This window comes from Mesoplodon densirostris, chromosome X (genome assembly GCF_025265405.1).
Source record: "Mesoplodon densirostris isolate mMesDen1 chromosome X, mMesDen1 primary haplotype, whole genome shotgun sequence".
Taxonomy (NCBI): domain Eukaryota; kingdom Metazoa; phylum Chordata; class Mammalia; order Artiodactyla; family Ziphiidae; genus Mesoplodon; species Mesoplodon densirostris.
In genome coordinates, this window is record NC_082681.1 from 123222802 (window position 1) to 123243800 (window position 20999).

The 20999-nt window shown below is 46.0% G+C and overlaps 1 protein-coding gene across 2 annotated transcripts in view; it reads left to right on the forward strand.

The window, feature by feature from the left end:
* The first annotated feature begins 10875 nt into the window (after window positions 1-10875).
* RAI2 (retinoic acid induced 2) overlaps window positions 10876-20999 on the forward strand; it is a 61111-nt gene continuing 50987 nt past the window's right edge. Inside the window, exon 1 of one of the 2 annotated variants that reach the window (XM_060086369.1) lies at window positions 10876-10947. The gene's annotated coding sequence lies outside the window, so the exon portion shown is untranslated. Of the gene's footprint in view, window positions 10948-11341; window positions 11540-20999 lie in introns of those variants that run through there. The other variant, XM_060086368.1, reaches the window with a different exon arrangement.

The window sequence follows — 20999 nt, forward strand, 5'->3', positions numbered from 1 at the left end:
ATATTAATTGATGCAGAAAATACATTTGACAAAATTTAGTACTCATTCATGATACAAACTCTCAGCTTTGTTCTTTCTCAAGATCGCTTTGGCTATTTGGGGTCTTTTGTGGTTCCATACAAATTTCAGAATTGTTTATTCCATTTCTGTGGAAAATGCCATTGGAATTTTGATAGGGATTGCATTGACTCTGTAGATCACTTTAGTTAGTATGGACATTTTAACAATATTAATTCTTCCAATCCAAGAACATGGGATATCTTTCCATTTATTTGTATCTTCTTTAGTTTCTTTTCATCATTGTCTTATAGTTTCCCATATATAGGTTGTTCACCTCCTTGGTTAAATTTATTCCTGGGAATTCCCAGGTGATCCAATGGTTAAGACTCCACATTTTCACTGATGAGGGCCCAGGTTTGGTCCTTGGTCGGGGAACTAAGATCCCACAAGCCTCGTGGCATGGCAAAAAAAAAAAAAAAAAAAAAAAATTATTCCTAAGTATTTTCTTCTTTTTGACTCTATTGTAACTGGGATTGTCTTCTTAATTTCTTTTTCAGATAGTTTGTTGTTAGTGTATGGAAACACAACTGATTTTTATACATTGATTTTTTTTATCTTGCAACTTTATGAATTTATTAATTCTAACAGTTTTTTGGTGTAGTCTGTAGGGTTTCCTGCGTATAAGATCATGTTTTCTGCAAACAGAGACAATTTAATTTCTTCCTTTTGGATTTGGATGCCTTTTATTTCTTTTTCTTGTCTAATTGTTCTATCTAGGACTTGCAATACTATGTTGAATAGAAACAGTGAGAATAGACACCGTTCTCTTATTCCTAATCTTAGAGGAAAAGCTTTTAGCTTTTCATTGTTGTGTATGATATTAACTGAAACACAGGGGAAAAGCTCCTTGACAGTGGTCTTGGCAGTGATTTTTTTTATATGACATCAAAAGCAAAAGCAATAAAAGCAAAAATAAACAAGCAGGAGTACAACAAACTAAAAAGCTTCTAGACAGCAAAGGAAACAATCAACATAATGAAAAGGCAACTGGTGGAATGGGAGAAAATATTTGCAAACCTTATATCTGAGGTATATAATATGAGAGGTTAATATCCAAAATATATAAGGATCTCACACAACTCAATAGCAAAAAAAAAAAAAAATCACAACCTGATTTAAAAATGGGCAAAGAATGTGAATAGACATTTTCCCAAGGAAGACATACAGATAGCCAACACATATATGAAAAGATGCTCAACATCACTAATCATCAGAGAAATGCAAATCAAAACCACGAGATATTGCCTCACATCTGTTAAGACAGCTATTATAAAAAATACAGCAGATAACAAATATAGGCAAGGGTGTGGAGAAAAGGGAACCCTCGTGTACTGTTGGTGGGAATGTAAATTGGTGCAGCCATTATGGAAAACAGTATGGAGTTTCCTCAAAAAATTAAAAATAGAACTATCATATGAACTATCACTTCTGGGATTTGCTTGTCACTATTATGACATACATTTATTTTGTATTAAATAAAAGATACACACATAAATAAAATGCAAACATTATGATTTAATTAATAAGTGAGTGAAAGCAATAAACTCACAATTCCCTTAGGTATACAAGTAGAAGGCACACAAATAAAAATGGCCCATCTCCCTAGAATCAGTGAAATATAATTTAAAACAAAATGAGACAAATATTTTGGTGTAGCCTAGTAAGTACTCATAAGGCAAGTGCTCTCAGAGCTCATATTTGGAGTTGTAAGTGGGACATCCTTTTTAAAATCAGTTTGGCAACATGTAAGTGTTTCTGTGTCTGCCTCAGAAATATTACAGCTGTGTATTTATTCTGAGAAATAATTATTAATAGGAAACATTGATATACACAAAGATACTAATTGTAGGGTTCTTTACAACAGCAGAATTTGGAAATAACCTACACTTCCAAAGTAGGGCAAAAGCTAAGTATATGGTGATGAATCCACTTAATAAAATTATTCATTGAACCATTGAAAATGTTTATTTTGATTATGTAATATTATTAGAATGCTATGGGAAATACTTATTAGTTGAAGATATTAAGAGACAAAAGCAGGACTAAAATTATATATAATATTATTTCACTTGAGTAAGTGCTATAAGGAGAAAAAATTGAAGGGAATATACAGATATTGAGAGTGGGTGTGATTGAATGTTTATACTGAAGATAGAATAGCCTTTTACACTTATATTTAATTTTTAATGAATGTTAATGAAAAATCATTTTTAAAAGAATAAATTATATGTATTGTACAGTATTTCTACATTAAACATGAATATTTTCTAAAGCAATAATGTATTTTTTAAAAGGTCGCCTCTATTTGCAAATGAAATGTTTGTTCTTCAAAAAAACAAAAACAACCACTATAAATCTCTAACGAGGACCCATCTAATAGGAGTGAAAGAGATAATCCAGGATGGTGGTAGTCTGCAATTTATGCAAATGCTCTTGTCAAGTTTGGGGGCAGTCTCTGTAAGGCAGGATGTCAGTGAATGAGAAACCAGCTCTATCCAATACAGACAGCAATGTGGACCTGAGACTGATGGGGATGCTGGTGAGTGAGGTTTGGTGGTGGAGCTACATGTCCAATGAAAGTCATGAGAGCTATGCAGAGAAACAGACCCAGAAGCCTAATCCTAGGGCTGGGGCCAATGTTGGGGAGGGTCATGGAGAGGACGACCTGGTGAATGCTGTGACCTGGTGAATGTGGCTGAGCGATGCCTCAGGGGCACTGGGAGAAGCCAGCTTCATCTCAGATCCTCACACTGGTGGTCTGGCTCAGAAATTAGGCAGGAATAATCCTAGGAGTGAAGAGTATTGAGATTCAGCTGGAGGGGCCAAGGTAGGCAAGGGCTGATGGAGAGTAATCTCGTGAGAACACTTGGATGTTGACCCGGCAGAGAGGCCACAAATGCAAAGGACAGCGATGAAAACTGCTAGCCATCCTAGCCAGAGAGATTTTTACTCTTGCTCTTTGCCTCCTTCTATAAAATTGTTCTGTTCGTAAAATTCTGTGATATAAGAAATTTCCCAACTGAAGAAAAAAGAAATGATTGAAGTCCCTTCTGTATTATACATTGATGTCCTGTTCAAAATGAATGACCTTGCAACTCCTTTTACCCTTGAAATTATAGCAACAGAAACCTTGTCAATTCTGTTGGAGCGACTTGCCACTCTTGAATCGGACAAACCTGACAGTCCATCCACACACTGGAGCTGCAGCAGTGTGCAGTGCATTTTGTGGCATAAACCATTTGTGAAACTGATGGCTGTGTTCTCGTTTGTTTATAAGTTGAATGCTAGCTAGGTCAGATAGGGTGTATCTATGGGAGAGCTAGCTAATCACTCCCAACAGCCGATGGTTTGATGGCTGAGAAGGCCCTCAGTTGCTCTTCTTCCAAGAGACAACTGCAGAGATAGAATCTTGTCCTGACCACAGCACCAGGCACAGGGGACTGTGGTTTTCAGTGACTGGGGATATTAAGGGGCCAGTGTTTGTTGTCCCCTTTAACATGAACACTCCTGCCTTGGAGTGTCTCAGCAGTTATTTTTTAGGATTGTTTTGGCTAATATTCTAATTGTCAATGCTCAATTACTCCAGGGTAACTTTGTCGATTTTTCCTTTCTTATTGGGAGATCAGTCTGGCTCATTTGTGAAAGGCTTTTTAAGAAAGGAAAAGGTGAGCGTGACACCTGGAAAGAGAAGAGGAGTTGGCAGGCGTAAAGGTGTGTGTGTGTATGTGTGTAGTTCTCTGAGCATCATTTTCCCCGTCGAAAGGCTGGGCGGTGTGGGACCATCTCTGAGCTAGCCTGTCCTTGGTCCTTTGTGTGCCAGTATTTCAACCACACTCATGTCACAGTTGGCATTGTTATCCCATCCAGCAAACTAAGTTACCTCTCCAAAACCAAATCTGGGTCTGTTTTCCACTTAACCAAAATCCACTCACTGCCTTATTGTTTCATGCCCCTGACTCCAACTCTCTCTCCCAGCTATAATTTTTGTTTCTGGTCCTTTCTTGGTGACGAATACGCATGCTACTCTTGTCTCATGCAAACTGGCTTCTCACTTGGCTTGTACAGGGCTCTCCAATGATTTGGACAAACCCTGAAAGCCTCAGGTGATGATCACCTGGCTTCAACCCCCAAACTCACTCAGTCCACATCCTCCTTCCACATGGAAAAAGAAAGTGCATTTGACAGTTGTAAGACTTGTACAAGATGGGGAATATTGACGCTCCTTAGTAATAGGACCAAAGCACTTACTGAGTGAGGGGAGATAACCATGGATTTAACCGTTACTTTTTTTTAGATTTATTTTTAATGTATTTATTTTTACTGAAGTATACTTGATTTACAATGTTTCAGGTGTACAGCAAAGTGATTCAGTTATACATATAACTATATTATATACACATAATATAACTATATATATATATTCTTTTCCAGATTCTTTTCCGTTGTAGGTTGTTACAAGATATTGAATATAGTTCCCTGTGCTATACAGTAGGTCCTTGTTGTTTATTTTATACTTAGTAGGGTGTGTCTGTTAATCCCAAACTCCTAATTTATCCCTCCCCACCTTTCCCCTTTGGTAACTTTATGTTTGCTTTCTGTGTCCATGAGTCTATTTCTGTTTTGTAAATAAGCTCCTTTGTATCATTTTTTAGATTCCACATATAAGTGATATCATATGGTATTTGTCTTTCTCTGACTTACTTCACTTAGTATGATAATCTCTAGGTCCATCCATGCTGCTGCACATGGCATTATTTCATTCTTTTTTATGACTGAGTAATATTCCATTGTATATATATGTACCACATCTTCTTTATCCATTCCTCTGTCAATGGACATTTAGGTTGCTTCCATGTCTTTAACAGTTACTTATCGAAGTCCTCCTACATAAAGAGAACTAAAGTAGGTTCTGTGGGAGATGTAAGCCATGGGTCCTCCCTTGATACTGACAGTCAAGTCAGAAAGACAAGACATAAGGGTGATGGCAGCTACTGCTTGTACAAGGGATCCAAGTCCAAAGAGAGAACCTTGCTGGCTCAAAGCCACTCAGAGCAGTGAGAGGACAGGAGATAGAAACAAATCCTCCTGACCCTGAGCGCAGGACTCTTAGCGCTCTGTCAGAGTCAGGAGAGTGCCTCCAAGGTGCTGCTAGTGTGAAAGCCACCACATGCACAGTGGGCTTCCAAATTCAGCAGAGCCACGTACCTCAACCACGTTCTAGTTCAGATCATTTTCTGCACTTGTCTTCAGTCAAATTAAAATATCAGTTACTGACCTGCTTCCTCCCTCCACTTTTTTTTGTTAGATCTCTTGATTTCAGAACAGCCCTTACCCCTTATCTGGGACTCAAGCAAAACAAAACAAAACAAAAACAATCCTGTAATCCTGCATGTACGTCCTAGGACGCTTTCAGTTGCAAGCAGTAGAGACCTGACTCGAAGAAGAAGCTTTGAAGCAGTGTAATGATTTACGTAATAGGAAGTGCAAGTTCAGGTGGCTCCAGAGGTGGCTGGTTGTTCTAGCAATTCAATAACATCCTCACGGTTCCAGATTCTTTCTCTGTTTCTGTTGTGCTGCCTTGAGCATCAGCTTCCTCCTAGCATCATAGTGACCATCCATCCTGGTTTGCTGGGAAAACCCAGTTTATGCCTTTTGCCCTGACATAATTAGTAACAGCAACCCCTTTCATCCTCAGTAGTGTCCCTGTTTAGATGATCAATTATATGGTCACCTGCATCGTGTTCTTGTTGCCAGTTGCAACTATGGTTACATTGTCTTCACGTCCATTGGGAGAGGGTGGTATTCTCTCCTGTAATGGTAAGAACTTACCCATAAAGCCCCCAGCAAATCTCTCCTCTCATCTGTTTGGTCCAAGTTATAGCAGGAGGGATGCAATTAGCCTCAGATCAAACAGACCCCACCCTAAAGTTAGGGTCAAATTTAAGGTACATGATTTCATAGGAGAGGGATGGATACCTGAACAGCATTACGTGTCTATTAGGAAGGAGGAATGGAGAATGCAGAATGGAGCAGCCACAAGCAATGCCCTTTATAATAAGCCTCCTTCTTAACAATTTACCCAAATCCTCTGAAATCAAATGTCCTCCCGATTGAGACTAGACAGAGCTACAACTGGACTATGAGAGACTTCATTGCCTGGCAGGGACGGTACCTCATTACTCTGTGTGTTGTAGCATGTAGCTTATTACTGTAAAGCAATAGCTGTTTGAGATATGTTTGTCGATTGCCTAACTGAAGGACCACTCACAAACCCTTTGATTCACTCTTTGCTAAAATTATCAAAGATCTCACATGGACTCTACTATGGTCTTTGGATAAAATCAGGGCATAAGAAATTTCATATGAGATCTCTGAATGAAGAATACTGAAGCCCCCACGCCAACCACGTTAGAAGTCTCTGTTCTATCAAAATAGTCAAAACCTTTCCCTTACCCTGTGGCTCTGTATGTATATTCCTTAGGTTAACATGTCTTTGCAGCTGGACTGTCTCTCTCAATGCTCTGCATCCTCTTTCCCGGAGCCTGGGTTGGATTTCAATCCTCTTTGATTTAATTACCCTTTGCATTTTTTACCAGTATTTGTCCCTTTTGCATTGTGACTGTGTTTTCAAATGCCTGCCTCATTCAATCACTTAATCATCCAGTAAATATTCTTGACCACAAGAAAATGTTTAAAGAGTTTCAATTTTAAATACATTATTCAACTTCAGTAAAATATAGGCCCCTTAAGAATTTCTTTTAAGCAGTGGACCCTTTCCCCCAGTCACATTCATACCCATGAGCATTAACTGACCTCAACAACTTCATGGCTTCCAGGAAATCCTACAGAAATCCTCAACAGTGTTCATGCAGATCAGATCAAATCACGTTGGCACGGCCCAGGGTGATGGGCTCAGCCATCAACTCAAGTCACATGTGTCTTCTGCGGAGCTCATCAACACCCACTGCTTCGACCAACACCCAGAGCCCAGTAACTCCCAAATCTAGGTCTGCAGCTTAGATTTTGAACTCCAGAATCTAGGCAAATGCTTATTGGACTTCTCTATGTGGCTACCCAACAAGTACTTCCAACTCAAGATGTCCTAACCAGAGCTCCCTGGAGCGCACACGGACGGTGCTCCACCCCCCTCCCTGGGATGCTACCATTTTAACGTGCTCCACAGACGTCCAGCTGCCAGTATCTTCTCCCTGTACCTGAGAAGGACCAGCCTATGCTGGGTGGCAGGTCAAAAGTGCCAGAAACTCAGCACCCCCTGGGCCCTTAACCAGCTTCCTCACCTCTTGATGGAACAATTCTGAAGTGAGTGTTTTTCATCGTGTCCAAGAGTTTGCCTGTGGGATTAGGCTCCAGCTGCCCATGGTAGAAATTGGCCTTGATAATATCCCTGCTATTGGCTGCCGCCCCTCTCCCTCCCTTCTCTACTCCCCTACCAGTGTTTCCTTCACTTTCACATTCAGGATCCACTTCTGGGGGACCCTACAGCATTCGTCATCTCCAGCCCCAAATCTGCTTCTCTTCCTAAGGACCTGTGTCTCAGTGATCACACCCTCACCCACTCTGTCACCCAGTTCAGAAAGTCAGGCGTGAGTTACTCCAACTCCTGTTTCCTCCAGCACTAAGTCCTGTTGATTCTGTATCCTGAGCATCACTTGACTCAGGTTCTGATCCTTCGTCTCTGCCGGCACTGCTTTGACTCAAACTCCCATCATTGCCCCAGTCTCTCTCATCTGGTCTCCCTGCTGCCAATCTCACCCCCCTCCATTCAGCCCTTCACACCCAACACCAGAGTGATCATTCCTCAACCCAGATCTTTCCTGGTCACTCCCTTGCTTAAAGTCCTTCAGTGGCTCCCCATTGACTACAAGAAGAAGCTCCTTTACAGCACAGACCAGGGACCTCCACTGACCCCTAGCTTCCTCCACCCCTCTTTGCCGCTGTTCTTCACAGCCCCTAATCCAGCCTCACAGAGTATCTGCAGCCTCCAGAACGTGCTTTGCATCCAGCTTTGGTGCCTGCTGTTCACTTGTAATGACTCTTTCTTACTTTGAAAAACCCCCATTCATCTCTCACTGCCCTGCTCTTATCACCGTCTCTGTGCCATCTTTTCTGACGGCCCTGCTCCATGCCACTCCCTGTGCCTTCCCACACAGTGATGGGCCCACTCCTTTGGGGTTCGCCTAGCCCGTTTCATAGCTCCTCATGTACATATAGTGTCACCCTGTATTATTAATAGTTTATTTACTGGCCTATGAGCTCCTTGAGGTCAGCAACATATGTTGACCATCTCTCTCACCGCAGTCCTTAGCTCAGTGACTGGCATACAGCAGATGCTTCATAGATGTTTATTGGACACAGGAATGAATCACTCGTCTGGCAAGTATGTGAAAACTAGATTATTAATAGATGCTGTATTAGATAAGCAAGAGATAGATCAAGAATCAGATCTGAAATGGGAACTTTCCTGAGTCCTTATTTAAAATCACCAAATATTTGAATTATCTCAAAAATCACCCTGATCAACCCTGAAAGATTTTTTGGGTTCTTTCCTGCTGTTTGGGCATGTCCTTTCCTCCCTCCATTTTCTGTATGAATGCAGTTCTTCCATATTAATGTCCTATTTCTGTCCCCAAACATCTCCTCCCCCCAATCCAGACCCTCCCTATGGACTCCTCCTTTTCCCTTCTCTCTGCAAGGGCAGCCACAGTGAAAATACAGAGCGGTGCCACTGCACATTTCTCTGGAAATGGGGGCCATGATGCCTGTTTATTATGCATTAATCTGAATCAATATAGTCCTTCCTGAAAACACAAGCACCTCAAAGGGCAGCAAATATGAATCACAACTGCCAGTGAGGATCAAACATTAACCCAGGGCTGTGATGAGGCCAACAAAAGAAATAGGCTAGTAATTGCCTTCCAGGATATCAGTCCCTACCTTATACACACATACCCCCTCAACACACACAAAACCTTTATGGATCTTTCATCCATGAACTAGCCCGATTATAATTGCCCAGCTGTGTCTTTAGTTGTATTCAGGCTAGGTCCTGGCAACCGAGACCTCACATACCTGACCCAAAGACTCAGTTCTGAGATCTATAGAGGAAGTCTTTGGTTTCTGAAATGGTTGAAGATGAATTCACAGACAGATATTTCCACAGGTATCATTAATGACTTGGAGCTGACTTAAAACTCCCAGAGCCTGACTGAAACAAATAGGAACTGGTACTTTTTGTTGATATTCATTTCTATCAATTCTTAAACTTGCATTGTGTGTCTTTCTGCCCTTAAGTCGATTGGGTACTCCTTAGTTCAACTCTTTTTTTTCAAAAGAGGAAATTCAGTATCAAGGAATGGTACCACCAGGGCTGACTTCTCCCTTAGGATCAGTAGGCTCGGTGCCTGAGGCCCAGAATACTTTTCAGCGCCTCAGGGAAATGTTTTCATTTCTTTTAAAATCAGAAGAAAATATGATCTTTTAGGTCGAAGGAGTTGTTTTAATATATAATATTAATTCATTCGTCTTCACACCAATGCAGTCGTAAAATGTAATTTTTACTATTTTTTCTATGGAGGAAAGAGTCCACAAAGGCAAAGGGCCCACGAAAGGTATAACATGGTCCTGGTTTCTACTACATTATGCTTGCAACACGACAGGGTTAGAGTAGAACCTTTCAAACACAAGTTCAGGTTCCCATACTAATCATGAACTTGCCAGACTGCTCTCTATGTACTGGACCCTCTGGCCACCCCAAATTCTACAAGAGCAAAGTCATAGCCACTACTCATGTGAGCGTTGAAACTCAAGGAGGTTTGAACACGCAAAGGACAGCTAGATTCAGACTGCTCTCAGCTCTGATTCAAGTAGTTTCTTCTCTGCCCTTCTCTCTCAAATATCGGCATCCTGTTTTGATTACCAGAAAAAAAAATCTTTTCACCTTTCGGGATTAATTAAACCAATGGAGTTGCTTCCTTGGCCCTCTTAAAACATTTATAGGATTTAGGTGTTTTCACTTTGTTTTTAAATGATCAATACTACTACTGACACCTGTGATTTATTTACTGGTTAGCGATCACATAGTCATCATCTCTGTAACGCCAGTTCTTAGCCCAGTGTCTGGCAAACACTAGGTGCTTAATAAATGTTACATTAACAGATGAATCACCTTTCAGGCAAGTATGCGGAAATGAGATTATGTCTGTAGGCTAATTTTGTCTTTAATAATCTCACACCTTGTGAGAAGGATCTCCGACCTGTATCACAATTGGCATTTTAGGAGGTGGTCGCTGGGCCCTCACCACCTCTCCCGCCTCCATCCACCAGCCACTTCCTCCCTCCTGGGCTATGTTCTCTCTCCTCTGCATCCTGGGGTCTGAAATGGTCCCCAGCCCTCCGGGAGGCAACAGGGTCCCCGCTCCGCCGGCTCTCCCCGGCGTCGGCCCCGCCCCCCGCGCCCCTGCACCCCTTCCTCCCGCCACCCCGCGCCTCCGACAGCCACGCCCTCCCCGTGGGCGAGATCACCTGTCCCTCCTCCGCCGCCGCCTCCTCGGGTACCCTTTCGCCCCCCTCCTGCTCCCCCTCCTCCGCCACCTCCCCCAAGCCCTCCCCTTCCCCGCCTCCTCCCACCCCTCGGTGTATATAGTAAAGGCCGGGCGCCGCACGCAGACACACTCGTCTGGACACAGGCGCACACACGCTCACGCACGACCGGCAGCAGCGGCGGCGACAGCAGCTCGGTGACAGCGGCGACGGCAGCTCCCACCGCTGCGCACCCCCTTCAGGCGGCCGGCGGCGAGGCCAGACCGGAGAGTTCCCGCACCCGCGACCACCCCTTGGCTTCCTGGAGGCGGCGGCCGCGATTGCAAGGTAGCGGCCGCGACCCCCCCGTGCGGGCCGGGGTACCCGCCCCGTGCCCTCCCCGCGCGGACCTGCCACCGGGACGCAGGGGGCGCGCCGGGCTGGGCGCGCCTGGCGGGGCCCGGCGCCCGGGGAGGGGCCTGCTCCCGGAGGCAGGACGGCGCCCGGAGGCCGGGGCCAGCGGGGAGGGCCGGGCGGGGGCGGGGACGCGAGCCGAGGCCGCCACCCGCGCGGCGTCCCCGGGCCCCGCTCCTGCTCCCGGCGCCGCGCACTGGCCGGCGGGGCCGGGGCCGGCCGGGGAGGCGGCGCCGGGCGGCGGGGCGGGGGCCCCGAAGTGGGTTTCGGGCCGCCACCGGCGCTGGCACCGGGCGCAGAGGGCGGCACGCGGCGGACTCCGCGCCCGGGCATCGCACCGGGCCGCCTTCGGCTCTGCCGCTCTGCCCCGGCCCGGAAAACCCGGCGCCTTCCAGGCCCTTCGAAAGATGGATTCTGTTGACGTATCTGGCGGCCCTGGCGAGCCGGGTGGAAAGTTGGGTTTTGCCAGATCTCACTGGGCTCGTCTTTGTGACGCTCGGCCAGCCCCGCATCCTCCCGGAGCTGGGTGAGTGTGCGTCGGCGCCCCGCGAGCCTTCGTGCCCCCCAATGCCCGGACCCGGGGTGGCCGCACCAGCTCGGGCTTTCTGCCATGTTAGGCACCGAGCAGCCTTCTCGCTGCATTTTTGCGTGCGTTTCAGCGGTGCCTTTTGCTGCGGAGGGAGTTCTTGCCTTCCTCCGCGTTGGCTTTTTCGGGGTTGGGGTTATGCTCTGTGTGTTTGCTTGTTTGCCGTTTAAAGCCCGACTATTGTTCAGGATAAGCTCCGCCTGGGTGGGGAAATGGCATCCCACCACAGTTGCCGGCGAGGGGGTAGAAATGTTGCCAAACAGCTGCTGCTTTGTTTTTCCCTGTCAGAAGTCCCTGGAGTAGGTTTGGGGCACGACGGATGGATGCAGAGAGGGATGGGGCACGGAAGAAGAAGGTGGCTGTGGAGGAGCGAATTGTCACCCACCCCAAGGCACGCAGTCAGCTTCCCTCTCTGCCTGCCAAACTTTTATGAATATTCCTTTTGTGATGGGGGGAAGCTTAATGAATTCAGCCCAGTTTTCCGGGGAAAAGCAACCCGGCTTTAACAATGGTTTGAGAACTTAATCAATGAGAAAAGCAGGGGGAGGCGGAGGAGACGCTGACACCGTATGGGGATGTGGCTGCTTCTTACAGAGTCAGGTAGGGGAGAGGTGGGCAGGGCAGGGCGCGGCGCCTGCGTGGCCGCGTTGCCGGAACTGTCAGCAGCTTTTACCTGTGCCCGCTGGAGCCACCCACCGTCGTTACCCACCTCACGGTCTACCCAGAACTCGGCGACGGGGCTTGAGGGGCGGCTCGCGGCAGTGCGGGGGCGGCCCCCCTCATCTGGCGTTTTTAAGGATGTGTAAATATTTTGCTGAGGATAAGTGACATCAACAGAATGATATTCCGCAGAGCCCGGGTGTGCAGCGATGATAAATAGATACGGCCAAACAAAGTTTTGATAACCGCGGATTCTCAGGCTGGCTCTGTTTCATTTGGGTCTTTGTTTTTGTTGGTTTAGCATTATCTCTCATCCTCTAGTGTGATCCCTTTATTTAGCTGATTCTTGGAAGCTGCTCTTTAGAACAGAGAGAAAAGCAGCCAGCAGGGAGAAAACAATTCTTAGCCTTGCATGCATCGGGCAAGGTTTTGTGTGCTTTTCCCAAGGAATCTCCCACCGTTTTCTAGACGTCTCTCTTCCTCCTTTTGCGTCATCAGAATCGTTTGTTGATTGACCAAGAGACTTTTGATAACTTTGAAAATGCGTTGTGATATGCCTTTGTTCCAGTAGAGGGGTGGCAGCGTGGGAGGAGGGCAGTGGGGCGGCTAGTGAATGGGAGCCGCTCACCCGAGCAGCATTATGCCCCTACCCACTGTTGTCCTCAGTGTTTTCTTTTCAAAGGGGAACACAGGGAGCTGTGCTCCTTTCTGAAGGCGGGGTGGCTGGAAGGCTATAAGCCCGGTGGCATCCCGATTTCTCTGCCCCTTGGAAGCCCAGAGAAGCCAGCTACCCCCCACCCCCCACACAATATCCTGTGAATGGGCGCTTCTGCCTCATCCTGACAGATGCCCACTAGAGACGTTGACAAGGTGGTCGGGCACCACGAGCCAAGTGAGACTGGATCTTGGGGTACTGGCTGCTTTGGCACCAGCCCATGGTGCCATTCAGCCAGCCAGGGAGGTCCTTTATCATGCAAAGAAGCCCAGACCTCCAGAGGTGAGTTTTGGCCCAGGAAAATCTGCCCATCTCAGGAACAAATGAGAAAACAGCTTTCCAGGTGATGCCAGTTGCCAATATGAGAACTTGGTTGATGGGCATTTGGTCAAGAACTGTAAAATAAATGAAAAGTCTTGTAGCCAGAAAGCAGAGCCACCAAGACAGGACCCCTGAAATGGAGGGGGAAAAAAAAGAAAGAAAGAAAGAAAGAAAGAAAAAGGCTGGAAGGTGTGTGACGAGGTGTTGCTGGAAGTGCTGTAGCACCAGAAGACCAATATAGCCCTAGCTATAATGACCTGAAAACTAGATAGGACTGGTCTCCCCAGAACCATTTGACCCAGAATGGAGGTATTCTGTATGTGGAGACATCCACACACAGTGTGCTCTGAATCTCCAGTAAGAAAATAGCAAGTGTCTATTCGCTGGCTCCTTCTGTAACCTTAGATTCAGGGAAGGAGGGTAGTGGAGGGAAATAAGTCGAGAAGGACATTAACATTTGTTGTTGCCCTCTGTCTGCCAGACACTTTACATGTGGGAAACCATGGTGTAACAGAGGCATTATTTTACAGATAAGGAATCTGAGGCTCAGAGAAATTTCCAGTTGAGTGTCTGATTCCAGACTTCGGTGGTTATGACTGAAAGGGACAACATGTTCCTCTACCCTTCCCCCAAGTCTCTTATTTATGTGCCAAGGAGATAGACCCCAAATAGTCCTTAACTATTTCAGATGGAAAGACTGTGCCTTTTCATCTTGGAATTCCCAACACCCAACCGTTGCTTAATGAATGAGAGTTGAGTGACTAAATGATGGAACTGATGGAGTGAATGGTGGTGGGAGGGAGCTGTAAGTTATTATCAAGGGAGACCAGCAGGGAGAAATGTAGAGATTTGTGTTTGGTTGGGGTCTCGGAGCGCCTGGTGTCCTGCTGCAGTTCTAGCCCTGGGTAGTTCCAAGCCGACGAGCCCACGTGAGATGAGCAGTAGCATTCCCATCTTATACACGAGGAAACTGAGGATGAGACAGATTAAATAATGAGCCTGAGGTCCGTGGTGGGCCCAGAGGGTAGGTAAGGTATTTCTGACTCTTAACCGTCTCAAATAAATAAACTCTAAATAAAAATAAGGTGTGTTCCTGCTCTGCAGCTGCACCATCGAAGCAAGTCTTTTAGCCCCCTTCCAACCAGATGGTGGCCTTTAACCCCCTAGAAATTCTGGGGCCACTGGGAGAGCCAGGATTTGAATCCACATATGAGGTGTTGCTGACTCTGCCGCCTCCATGATCAGGACGTGAGGGGGACCTCAGAGGATGAGGCTCTTGAGGAAGGGGAAAGATGGCTAATTGCACTCCCCCGTGCACAGAAGCTTGTGTGGGACCCTGAATTAAGCTTGATTTGGGGATCAGGGTGACATCCTTGCTGTAGAGTTGGCAGCGCTTGTCTTTGGAGAATGTCTCTGATTGCCACTTCTCCCTCCCACCTGACCGTCTGCCCAGATGCCCATCATCTCATTCTTACCAGACCCAAGGCGTCTCCTTTGTGGCTCACAATTTCTGATGAGCCTTTCAAGGCTACCGCTCTCCTGTGTTCTGATGGCAGCTGCTGAGGAGGTGATTTGGGTGGCCACGTTAGTACTTCTGGATTTCGCACATGACCCTCCTTCTCTCTCCAGCCAAGAACACTCATAGGGGCACACATGCACGCGCAGACACAGGCGCACGTAATTTGATCATGTTTCTGTATCTGCTTCACCAAATTAGATTGCAAACCCAGAATTGTTATTGAAAGAACATACGTGACTTTGGTGATATTCTCTCCCAGCCCCTGCCTTAAACAGATCCGAAGAGCTAAGATACAGGCTGCTCAAGCAGCAGATGCCTTAAGTAATGATTATACTCGCTGGCCTTGCCACCTCTGTGAGGGCAGCCCGCAGCCCCCCACCATGTTGACATGGGCCCTGGGCCTTTCGTAAGAGCCCGTTTTAATCTCCACTTAGAGGTAGGGCTGGGCTCCTAGAACATCCCAATCCTTGCAGTTCCCATTTCTGCTGTAATTCTTATCACCCATGCTGTTCTCACACGTCACTGTTCTTCCCACAGCTTTTTTGGTCTTTCAGCCCAGCACTGTCTAATAGAACTTTCTATGATGATGGAAATATTCTATACCTGCACCATCCCATATAGTAGCCACTAGTCACATGTGGCTTTTCAGCAGGTGAAAGGTGCATAGTCCAAAGCAGGGTATGCTATGACGATAACGTATGCACAGGATTTCTAAGACTTAGTACAAAGAAAGAATGCAAAATAGCTCACTAATAATTTTTATATTGATTACATGTTAAAATGATAATATTTTGAATATATTTGTTAAATAAGCTAGTGTTGAAATTAATGTCACCTGTTCCTTTTAATCTTTTTAGTGTGCCCACTAGAAACTTGAAAATTACACACGTATTTCTATTAGGCAGCTCTGCTCTGCCAGCCTGTGTCTTCAGCCTCATAGCACCTCCAGAAGTTTTGGGGGGCATAAACGCCCTCCATCCCCATGGCAGGTGGGAGGCATGGGCCTGACTCAAGAGCCACAACAGTCTGGCATCAGGCAACTTTGATTATTGGTAGCTAAGGTGCCATTTTTGGGGGGTCCCCATCAAGCCTGCCCATGAGCATGTTTGCTCAGTCACCTTCCATGAGGAATGTGGGCTCCTGAAACTGAATGGAGATGACAGCAAGACAGGGGTGGGGTGGGCAGGGCTGGCCGTCCTTTCCTCCACCCCAGCCCACCCCACCCCAGGCCAGTGTCCTTGCCCACTGGAGAGCTGTCTCCCTCCTGAGCGACTGATTTCCTTGACACCTGCTCTAATAATATCCTTCCCGGGGATGTGTGTTTGAAGAATAGTGTCCCAAGTAGACATCCTTGTGCTGAGAGTGGGTTATTTGGGTCTGGGGCCAGTTTTAAAGAAGAGAAAGGAAAAGAGGGGGATGCACATAGTCATTTCCTGACAGCTTGATGAAAACAAGAGCAAGGGAATAAATGCAGTTTCTGCAAGAGAGAGACAGGATGAACACCAGGAAGGCCAGTTTTACACACATGTGGTGCCATCGATGAGGAGCCCTGTACAAGGGGCAGCTCAGGAGGGTGGGGGAAGGCTCACAGCAGGCACTGTGGTCTTCCTGGGCCCTACCCTGGGCCCTGGGCATGGCCCAAGGAAACAGAAAGAGCTGGAATAATGAACTTGGAGCTTCGGTGATTTATAGGTCAGGCGCCTGTGGCTCTGGCTCCTGAGGGGGCTGCCCCCACAGGGGACCCTTGGCTGACCTCCTTGATCTCCTCGGAAGGAGCTGGTTTTGTTTCCCATGGCAGAAGCAGACTGTTTACTGGAGCACAGGAAGAATCCGACATTCTGGCGAAAAATAATTCATTAACAGCCAGGGTATTACCAGTTCCCTGGAAAAGCTCCTCCAGCTGCACTGTAGCAACTGTTCTTTCTCAGCAGCGGAATTGGGCCTCACTGGCAGCCAAGGCTGGGTATGCTTCGGCGTTTTTGTCATTGCTGTTATTTTTGCCTTTGTGTGTATGCCCACTTTGGCCTTACAATTCAGGGAAAGGAACGGTGGCCCGGAAGGGTCGAAATGCTATAGCTGTCAGCCATTCTTTCCTCCACGGTTTTAGCCTGGAAGCTCTAGGCCAACTCTAGGAACACGCTTTTTTTCCTGCCCGAAGCCCATCCTCATCCTGGGGACACCGCACAGCCACACAGAATGTTCTAGAACTAAAGGAATTTTAGAGAATCTCAGCACCTGCTCTTAAGACTTTATGGAAACAATTGGCTGAAGGACTCCCACACCCACCTCACACACACACACATGCACACGCACGCACGCACACGCACGCGCACACACACACACACACAGTGGGGCCACAAAGTATGTGATTCATCATCCCAGTTTTGAGGGTATTTGGAAAGCCAGGCAGGCATAACCAACAGAATGGGCTGCATGTTTTGTTCACTAAAGAATGATTGAATCTATAGTAAATAAAATAGAATGATTCAGAAAGCTTTTTATGCTCTGGAAAAATCTGCTTAAAAAAGGGGGGGCTTTGTCTGCTTGTTTGCTTTTTAATGGCTCATGCTCAGAAATGTGTACCCAGCTAGCAAGAAATGGGAAAGAATGGCATTTCCTTGGTTTAGTTTTTTAAAACACTAATTGCAGGTTAAGTAAGATGCAGTGTATTGATTTTGGTTTTGTATGGAATGTAACTAGATAATCATTTTATTTTATGAGATATTAATTTCTATCCATTTAGACTGATGAAATATGCATTTAAAATGCACCCTGCCTAGCTCCACCATCATCACAGTATTTCTTTAATGTTCCCAGATTCAGATTGAGAACCTGTTTCATTTATTTGGAGAGGAGTAAATGTGTCCTTAGTAAACATATATGTAAGCCAACCTTAGATTTCAAGGAAAATGGGATTTTTCTCCTTTGATGAGTGCCAAAGATACAAATATTGAAGGCCAAGCGTATTTGCCTGTATCTAGAGCACAGTTTCTCCACCTTGGCCCTGTTGACATTTTAGGCCAGGTCACTCTGCCGTGGGGCTGCCGTGTGCACTGTAGGCTGTTTAGCAGCATCCCTGGCCTCCACCCACCAGATGCCAGAAGTGTTGCCCCCCTCCCCACCCCAGTTGTGGCAGCCAAAAATGTCTCCAGATCTTGCCAAATGTCCCCTCTGGGGCAAAATGGATCCTGGTTGAGAACCACTGGTCTAGACCAAGGTTTAATAGGTAATTTGTGGCTTTTGGAAATTTTCAGTTTGAAATAATAAAAGACACAATTTCCCCCTCTGACTTATATGTACAATTCATGGGGGTGATTAATTAACAGTTGGAAGTGGGTCATGTGCCTGATTTAATTTTAAAGTGGGTGGAAGGGTCTATAAGATTGTATAAGAGATTATACAGAGATTTTTTTTTTTTTTTTTTTTTTTTTCCTGTACGCGGGCCTCTCACTGTTGCAGCCTCTCCCGCTGCGGAGCACAGGCTCCGGATGCGCAGGCTCAGCGGCCATGGCTCACGGGCCCAGCTGCTCCACGGCACGTGGGATCTTCCCGGACCGGGGCACGAACCCATGTCCCCTGCATCGGCTGGCCGACTCTCAACCACTGCGCCACCAGGGAAGCCCCAGAGATTCTTTTTTTAAGTCAGGTGATCAAATAAGTCATAGGTAATTGGGGGGCACACTGTAACAACTAACAGCTTCTCTGTTTCTTCCCGATTTCTTTTTCATATACACCTGATTCCAGGCCTGCTTTCAAAGCCACCAGGCATCTTCCTCTACCCCACCCCCTCCCCACTGTCATTTCTCCTGTAGCATCTTAAGCCTGAGCCAATTAATTTAGCCCTTTAGTGTACTTGGGAGAGCTCTGCTCATAACACTGTAATAGACTCATTTCAGATCGTAGCAGCGCTTTACCCACCACTCATTTCTGTGTTTTCCAGTACTGTTGAGAGAGAAAGTCAATGGTGAGGAGATGGAGCATTTTTCAAAATTATTGGACATTCAAATTCAGGTGGGCCTCACCACCCTTCCCGGTTTTCCCCCCTCTTACACACATTTATTTCCCTGCAGCAGTTCTGCTTGGGAAAGAGAACGGCAGCAGGGCTCCTCCAGCCAGCTCGGTCCTGGTAATGCCTGCAGTCAACAGTAACAGATGGAATGCTGCCGCTGGATGAGCCCTCGGCCATCTTCTTACTGCTGGTCCCTGGAAAGGCTAGAAGGGGGGTGGTCATGCCTTCATGGGGAAGGTGTCATGGGGTTGAACCATTCCCTGCCCATCCATGGAAATGGGATGGGCGCTTGGGGGACAGAGAGAGAACAGAGAGGTGGATTGCTCGTTCCACAGGACAGTGTCCCAGGACAAACCCTGCCCTGACAGTCTTTGGAGAGGGATGGGTGTTTGCGGGTGCTCAAGGGTATGGCCAGGTGCTCATTGCAGACATCACTGGGGGCCACTTCATTTTGCAGCCATCCAAGGCAGGCCGACCTTTTCCAAAGAGTGTCCGAAGGAGTTCCAAGTGTCGATTGTAGAGGGATTCCTTTGCAGGCTTAGCCAGTGAGGAAAGATGGAAAGGTGAGCATGGAGGGGTTGACCAAGCCAGCCAGCAATTAGACCCTCATTGGTGAGTTCTAGCCTCCCTTGAAGAGTAGTTTGACTCTTCCTTGTCAGCCTGAAGGAAGAGGCAATGAGCTGGCAGACATCCACCGAGTGCTGGGTCCAGGCAGATAAATAATTGATTTGCAGCACGTGACTCTTGGTCATTCTGAATTGCCCAGCCCTTGCAGGGTAGGATTTGGGTGATGGCTGCAACAGTGGGAGAGGAAGCAGGATCATAAATCTGGGCTTTGGAGGCCAGTTTCATGGTGCAGAGCCCACTGGGGCCACCACTGAGTGCTGCAGAAGCCAACAGACAGGTCCGCGTGGTATGTTGTTCCTCAAAATAATGGCAATGGAAATGGCTGTGAAAAACATTTAGACCCTTGTCATAAAAATGCAAACAGTCTTCCTGCTATAGGGAAAAGCTAAATAAACTCTATTGCAGCTGTATTAAGTAGAAACAGATTTGAAAATCGGGTGTTTTTTTTTTCCTGAGACACTTATTTATAGCAGGTTGGGCAAAGGCTGCCACTATCTTTCGCGACTCCGGAAGACTGTTTTCCAGATGGTCCTTGCTGTTTTTCTCTTTATTAAGCTTAGCTGAACACAGCCTCGCTTGGAAAGGTTCAGAGAAACTGGTGTTATTTTTTTCAGATTACAGTGGCCATTGATTGGCCAACAAATCAATGGATGGGAATGGATTGAGCCTGTGCCGATGAATTTCCTTTTGCATTTAAAAATAAGAAAAATGTCAAGGAAAGCTCAAAATAGAGGCGCTATTTCGACTGTGTACATTGAAGCTTTGAAAACCATTCAGGACTGCATTTTCTATTAATTTACATTTGCATTTTTTTTCTAAAATAATGCCCTCCTCTTTGCTAAAACTCTGCAATGTTACTGTTTCCTTTCCAACATCTAAACAATGTCCAGATACATTTCAGATTGAGCAATTAGCTCTGGCTGCAATTTCCTTTTGTGAAAAAAAGAAATCAGTAACCCACTAGACTAAATATGAAATTATTGAATGTGAAAATATCAATATTTGTTCTAGGATCCTTTGTGGCTTATCACTTGCATTTTAAGAAGGCTAGAAGAGACTGATTCTGCCTGGCCTTTCCATGTTAGACACACCCACGCCAGAAACCTTAGGCCTTGTTTTTGCTCTTAGGAGCTGGGCAGTTGGATTTGGGGTCAACAAGCCTGATTCTTACAGCCCAAACTGCACAGGGAACCGTTTTGGAAAGTCACATAAACCCGTGATCCCTACAGACCAGGCTTGAAGACTGCCACCCCATGTGGGACAACATTTCTACGCATGCACAGTTAAATGGAAGAAGAGTAAAAATGTACTCAGTCTCTTTTTTAAAGCTAAACCTTTTCCATTTTACAGAACTTCCCTTGATTCTAAAATGGCCTTTCCCACTTTTCTTAGTGTTAGTCTCTTTTATGAATGATGACATTTGTAGTTTAACATCTTTTTTTGACAAAGTCAGAAGTTGTCCAACTCATGTTGGATCCTCCTTTTTTTTTTTAATGTTACTCATCCAGAACATTAGAAAGTCTGAGATTCACCCAGGAGGCCTGAGTAG